At 40.5% G+C, this 7,757-nt stretch overlaps 1 pseudogene; it reads left to right on the top strand.

Moving 5' to 3' along the window:
* The first annotated feature begins 6,509 nt into the window (after positions 1 to 6,509).
* Positions 6,510 to 7,309, top strand: LOC142443352 (ubiquitin-conjugating enzyme E2 E3 pseudogene; annotated as a pseudogene).
* Positions 7,310 to 7,757: the final 448 nt, after the last annotated feature.

Genomic DNA, 7,757 nt, shown 5'->3' on the forward strand with positions numbered 1-7,757 from the left:
GGGGGGGAGGGCATATCCTAGATTCTTGCATTGAAACTCTTCAATCCAGAAGACAGAGAGCTGTGACACAAGAGAGAAAATTATGGGGAGAAGCAGCAACAGAGACACGGTGGCAGCAGAACCAAGAGACTGAGACAGAACAGTTGGATTCCCGGACCACCGAACAAGGGAGCTGAGTGCATTTGGGCAGGAGGTTAGTAGGTGAAGTGGTGTACATCTGGGTATTTATTGGGGGAACTAGATTTGCCAACCTACACAGAGCTGAGTGTGTTTGGTCTGAGGCTAAGGGGCAGAGTGAGCATCTATCCACAGAGCTAAAGGACCTTTGTAACTTTTCCCCATTCAGGACAGAAGCCAAAAAGCTGCAGGACCTGCCCTTACGTGCAGAGATGTCTGCCAAGATGCTGTCCGAAAGGAGAACTGTACCTTGAGTTATTTGCGATCCTAAATTGTGTGTTAGAGTAGAAAAGTGAACCATATGTCAAATATAATTTAAGGAGAACATTTATTAAACTTAAGATATAATAAAAGATGCGTGTGCACACGCACCCACACACACCATTAGCACGAAGTCAAAATAACAACTGAGGATTCAGTGAGGACCCTGAATAAACAGGGCATAGAACATAAGGCATGCCACAGATCACAATTGGTGCCAGATTAATACATCACAGGTACGGATGGGACTGCAGCAGCAGGAATGATTAAGCATGCACATTATTAGATAGAGGGACTTACAAGATAGGCCCAGGGCCTTTATAAAAAAACCCCGTGAAGGCAAGACTCGTGACAATGGCCCCTGTTCTGTCCTCAGGACGTTGACCTCCGTCAAGGATACACCTAGGCAGGCAAGTGGAGAGGGGCTGGCTGGAAATGAGTGCAGGCAATCTACTTCTAAGGCATTCTCCCCCAGGGGAAAATGACCTACCTACTTGGTTACACACAGATCTGATCACAGAGAATTTGATGGTGGCTAAATCAAAGTGGGGACATAACTAATAGACACTGAATTGTCACTGTCATCAGCAACCCAAACCTAAAACCCAACTCACTGCCATCGAGTGTTTTCCAATTATAGCAGCCCTTTAGGAGAAGATGAAACTGCTTTTGTGGGTTTCTAAGACTGTAAATCTTTACAAGTGTAGATACCCGATCTTTCACCCCAAGTGTGACTTAGAATTTTGAACCACGGACCTTGCAGTTAGCAGCCCAATCTGTAACCACCACGACACGAGCCTTTTGTTAAGTTGGAGTACTCAGAACTTAAGTTCTAATACAATTATGAACAGTTACTTTCCCAGTGAATTCCATCATTCAGGGAGATGAGCAAAGACCTTGGAAACTGACTATCAGGACAGCCTGGGCCCTTGTACACTGGCGCTCTCCTGGGGTCAGACCCCAGGAAATACGGATCCCTCCTGCTTCCCCTCAAGCTCCTACGCCCAGCAATGCCCTCAGCAACCCCAGGGTGAATGGATTTGGTTCACAAACCAGTCAGAAGTTTAAATCCTTCCTTGTGATACTTCAATGTGCAAGACAGTGGTTACAGATTTCTAGCTCCCTAGACTGGCTCATATTTCTCTGTGGCAAATCTCTGATCTGAAACAGAAGAGGAGTCAGTGTTGAGAAAGACATGGCAGGTTCTTAGCCTGTACTGCGTGCACTAAATAGTGATCACCCCCACACCCTGGGATCAAATCATGCTCCAATCTGAGGGTGTTTGCATTAAACACAGGGCCTACTCTATCTTTACAGAGCAATTTAACTAATTTCTCAAATATCGTTTTCAACTTCGGATTCACATCCTACATATACAATACTTATTTTCAGAATAAAATGGAAGTATTTAAGGCCTCAAAATTCTCAAGCTCCATTGAAGGTAAATATCTTCTTTTCACCAGCAATCTAACTGAAGAAAGGAGTATTTTATGAAAAACGTGCTTTATCAGCTCATACTGCACCTCAGACCATAATCCTTGACATATCTGCTGAAAGTGATCAAGCTGAATCACGCTCATACATGCCACTCCAACCCATTCTGAGCTGTTCATTAAGTTAACCTGCCCCTATCCCCTTGCATCCTGTGAATTCTTTACAATATGTATTGTGTGTGAGGAAATGCCTATGGTTGGGTAGTCCATTTAAGCACAATAGTGTGGTAACTGGAGAAACTTGCTGTAGAGGTGGACAATAGAGACAAAGGGACACCAATAGGACATCGGAGATGTACCTTGGCCAAGACAGAGATATCCTAAACAAGAAAACAAGCCAGGAGAATCCTTATTTGCTGCTCTTTAAAGCTCTTGTGTTTACAGATGTCCAATTTTCAAGCCTTTGGGAAAGACTGTAGCCTACAATCAAGGAATGGCAAGAGTTAGGTAAATGGGTGATGCCAAGAACCAAGGTGAGGGCAGAAACTTAGATGGATCCAGGAAAGAGATGACTGATCAACCATTGTGTCACCTTGGCCTAGATTCTGGATTCCAAGCTCTAGGTAATACTGACAGATGGCAAACAACACAAACTGTAGGAGAGGGCTTACTGACTTGGGTTCTAGTGTCCCATCCAGTCTTGCTCTTCTAGGGAGAAGGCAAAAAGCTAGTGCCTAGGCTTGAACTTCTGAAACATGCTCCACCTAGGAACCTAATTTGGCAGGAAAACAAAATGAATGTGCTGGGAAGAGGCTATGCTGGGATAACGTAGGGAGGCATTAGCCTGAGTGGCTCCTTGGATATCATTGGCACTGCCCTTTTGCAACCCCCTGGGTGTGTCTGAAGGCAGGGCTGTGTGAGGTTGCAGTTATAGTTATAGGTTGCAGACTAGTGCTCCTCTAAAACTAATCAGCAAGTCAGGCTACTAGAGAAAAGCAAAATTTGTTCTAGACTCTCTCATGTATACCAGTCATCAAGCATACCTTGAATATAAGGCTCACCATTCCACCGGCTTTTACATTGGTTGGTTGCAGAGTAAAGTTGGCTTCCAGACCCCTCTTGAGCAACATTCTTAATTTAAACTTGACTAAGTTGTAATGCCTTCCAGAAATGCTGATAACTTATGAAAAAAATACAAAAAACCAGAATGGTCATACTAACCATCAAGAGATCAATAGCTACATTGTATAGATGCCTAATTAGGCTTATTTATAGTATTTAAGAGCAGGGATCTTACTTTGAGGACAAGGTGCGCCTCACCCAAATCACGGTATTATCAATTGCCTCCTATGTATTGGAAGTTGAACACTGCATAAGGAAAACTGAAGAATTCATTTATTTGAATTATAATGCTGTCTAAGAATACTGAAGTAACATTGGTGTCCAAAAGCACAAACCAATCTGTCTTAGAAGTATGCTCAGAGTGCTACTTAGAGGTAAAGATAGAGAGAGTTCATATTACATACTTTGGACAATGATGTCAGAAGGGAGCAGTCCCTGGAGAAGGATAGTGTATGTGGTAAAGTAGAAGGGAAGGGACAAATAGGAATCCCCAACTAAATGGATCGACACCATGATGGCAACAATGGGTTCATCCTAAATTGTGAGTATGGCAGCGGAGAGGTTAGTGTTTCCTTCTGTTGTCTACTGGGTCCCTATGATGTGGAATTAACTCAATGACATCTAACAACAACAACAACTTCAGAATCCACTAATCAGTACCCAAGACATGCACAAAATACCAGTCTGTTAGTTATGTTTACAAAAGTTATTTCCATGGTAACCAATGCCAAATCTTTCATGCGACATTTTCTGGAACATAAGCTCTCTTACTAAAAAGAAGGATGGGTTTCGTGTGTGTGTGTTTGTGTGTGTGTGTATAACAAAGCAATGACAAAATCACTGAGGAATTCCTGCTCCTTATTGATTTACACCATTCTCCTCGAAGTGAGCTGAAGGAAATTCTCTAAGATTCACCCAGCACGTCTTATGAGAGAGTATTTCCCAAACTTGGGCTCAAGTGTGATGGCAGCACACAGTCACTCAGGTGTGAGTGCCAATTTGTCTGTCAAGAGTTGTGTAAATCATTTATCCCTCTACACCGAGGAGTCTCAGCTACACGTCCAGCAGACCCAGCTAGAGCAAGTGATCTATGAGAGATGAGTAGGATTCAGGATACTCAAAAGGTCTATCATTACTAAATCAAAATTAAATTCTCTGAGAAACCTCAAGGTTTACTGTAAGATAAAGTTGAAGATTCTGTTTCCTAGAGACCAGAGTATTCACATAGTATGAATAAACACTTTATGTTGTGTTATTTAAGTTCAAGTTATTGGGTACAAACATAACCATGGTTGTGAGAGTATATTACTAACATTTTCTTTTTTTTTTTGGTTCACAACCTCCTCACCCGCTGCTAGGTCCTCGCTCCTCACACTGCTAACATTTTCTATGAGACCAGTTATAACCTAATACCAAGGTCAAATGATACTTCAAGAAAACTGCAGACTGATATTGGTAATGGATCTACATGGAAAAGTTCTTAAAATTATTGGGAACAGAGTCAGACAACACATGAAAATAATTATATACCATGATTAATTGAAACCTGACCTAGAGTTGATTTAATATAAAATAAGCACTGTAATATACCAATAAATATAAACAAATGATCTTTTTACATTACAAAAGAATGGATAATTATCAAGTATAAAAATAGACACATAAAACATACCAAACAAAGTCAAAGGCTTTTAATGTTAAGAGAAAAAAACCCTCCACAAAGCTAACATAAAATGGGTATACTTCACTATGTTAATATGCTAATAAACATTACTTTTTAAAAAAAAAAAAAGGTCAAAATGTCAGGCTTAGAGGAAAGAGAAAAAACATCACCCCACCTCAGAGAAACTACAAAAATATCCACTTTCACCAGATTTTAAAAACTGACTGTATATTAAAACTACATTAATCAGAATAAGATTTTTTAAGGAAAAGGCTGCCACAGAGAAATGAAAATTCCTCTAATCATATCTTCAAGATATGCCATAAATAGGTAATAAATATAAAAAACATAGGCTACATTTCAATACGTAAAAATAACTTTGGGGACTTAATTCACAAACCATTCATTGCTAAATAACAGCTCCCAGACTATTAACCCTTACACCTTAACATGCTGAGCATCCTGACAACACACTGATAATCTCCTCAAACACTGAAACCCTAAGCACCTGAAAAGCCCCTCACCATCCAGAATGGCTATCAATATCCTGAGCATTCCCTGATACCAAAAACCAATTTAAAACATTTAGCCTAATTCATTTATTCCAATTTAAAAATCGGGAACACAACTTGGAATGTATTCTATAAACCAAATCCTAACTTTATAACTCAAAGTCTCAAATTGAGGAACCAACTCCCAAAACTGTACTGTTTAAATCATAGTTCTATATCTTTATACCATAATACATAAGCCCTAAGCAAGTCAAAACATAAGCTGTTAGGAAGGGCACATTCTAAATATAAAGCCCTTTCCCAGACATCCCGCTTTTGGTGGGAATGTCCTGATTTTTAAAAAATGTTTCTCGCATCACGCGGCATTTTTTAAAAGTCCCAATTTTTGGAAAGAATGCACGACAAGCTAGGGTATACGGTTTTTGGCTGCCATGTGGCTATTTCACCAGGATATGAGTTTTATCAATGGTGTCCTGCTGGTGTCCTCCTTTACCAATGTTATAATCTGGTCACCATACGTTAATCTCTCCACCAACAGCTGACTCCTGACACTTATGTTCTATTTCTATCCATTGACTCCTTTTCTTGAACAGAGAACATTAATCCAGGACCTAGATTCCAATTTTAACCACAGACTAATCCATCAAGAAACTCACATTGCTATTTATGTATGTGGCACTATCTTCTCTCTCAGACTTTACCTAAATGTAAGGAACTAAGGTAGGTAGAGAGACAAAACCAGTAACCACAGGCACATTTTCAGTAAATTATTAAATCATTTTCATCTGAATCATAGAAGGCAAAATAAAGTGGTTTATAAATGTTTATATGTGATAACAACATCATGTCCATATGACAGGTGTCTTGTGGATCTCCCCTCTACTCTGTCCTGGCCTCAAGGAATCTTTTCTGTTTCAGACATATGCAGGGATGTTACCCAATAAGCAAGGTGCCTGAGGGTTCAGTTGTACTGATTTACTAATTTGTACATCCCAATTTCATCTGGTTTTTTCCTCAACGACGTAGTGAAACCCATGTTAAATAAGGCATATAAATTACTGCTTATTTTGTCATTGATCCCTTCCCTCCCCTCATTCCCAGAGTTCACTCAGGTCACAAAAGATGCAGGAGGCAGAAAATTAAAGGTACATACACTGGAACCACTGTATCCATTTTTCAAAACTAACAGTGGCCTTTTACTGAGACCTAGGGAAAGGACTCAGAAAATGATTTTATATACCTCCTCTACCAGTGTGCACTGATAACCCTAAAATATTTGGCTCCAGCCCCACACCATAGTGGCGTGCGAGCGGGCCGGGCGGGCGGCCGAGTTTTCCAAGAAATAACTCCACCAAGATGTCCAGTGATAGGTAAAGGTCGGACGATGAGAATCCCAGCATCAGCAGTGGGAGTTCGGAAGCAGACCAGCGAGACCCAGCCGCTCCAGAGCCTGAAGAACCAGAAGAAAGAAAACCTTCTGCCACTCAGTAGAAGAAAAACACCAAACTCTCTAGCAAAACCACTGCTAAGTTATCCACTAGTGCTAAAAGAATCCAGAAGCTAGCTGAGATAACTCTTGATCCTCCTCCTAACTGTAGTCCTGGGCCTAAAGGAGATGACCTTTATGAATGGAGATCAACTCTACTTGGTCCGCCAGGTTCTGTATATGAAGGTGGTCTGTTTTTTCTGGATATCACATTTTCATCAGATTATCCATTTAAGCCACCAAAGGTTACTTTTCGCCCCAGAATCTATCACTGCAACATCAGCAGTCAGGGAGTCATCTGTTTGGACATCCTTAAAGATAACTGGAGTCCTGCTTTGACTATTTCAAAGGTTTTGCTGTCTATTTGTTCCCTTTTGACAGACTGCAACCCTGCGGATCCTCTGGTTGGAAGCATAGCCACTCAGTATTTGACCAACAGAGCAGAACATGACAGGATAGCCAGACAGTGGACCAAGAGATACGCAACATAATTTGTATGCAGTGTGAAGGAGCAGAAGGCATCTTCTCACTGTGCTGCAAATCTTTATAGCCTTTACAATACGGACTTCTGTGTATATGTTATACTGATTCTACTCTCTGCTTTTATCCTTTGGAGACTGTGAGACTCCCGAAAAAGGTAAATGCTATCAAGAGTAGAACTTTGTAGCTGTAGATTAGTTATGTTTAAAACGCTTACTTGCAAGTCTTGCTTCTTTGGGATATCAAAATGTATTTTGTGATGTACTAAGGATACTGGTCCTGAAGTCTACCAAATATTATAGTGCATTTTAGCCTAATTCATTATCTGTATGACGTTATAAAAGTAGCTGGAGATGGTTAGGAATTATGTCATTTGTATTAAACCCAGATCTATTTCTGAGTATGTGGTACATGCTGCTGTGAAAATGTTTTACCTTTTACCTTTATCAGTATGTAATGAGAAGATTTCCTTTTACCCTTTGTAGCTCAGAGAGTACCTGATGTATCACCTCAAACATAATAAACATGTTCCTGAAAAAATAAATTGGCTCTAGGCGATCTTTACATCTGTGTGGACCAATAGCTTAACCTCACAGGACATACTTCAAGTGGAGTATGTCTTC

This window comes from Tenrec ecaudatus, chromosome 3 (assembly GCF_050624435.1).
Source record: "Tenrec ecaudatus isolate mTenEca1 chromosome 3, mTenEca1.hap1, whole genome shotgun sequence".
NCBI lineage: Eukaryota > Metazoa > Chordata > Mammalia > Afrosoricida > Tenrecidae > Tenrec > Tenrec ecaudatus.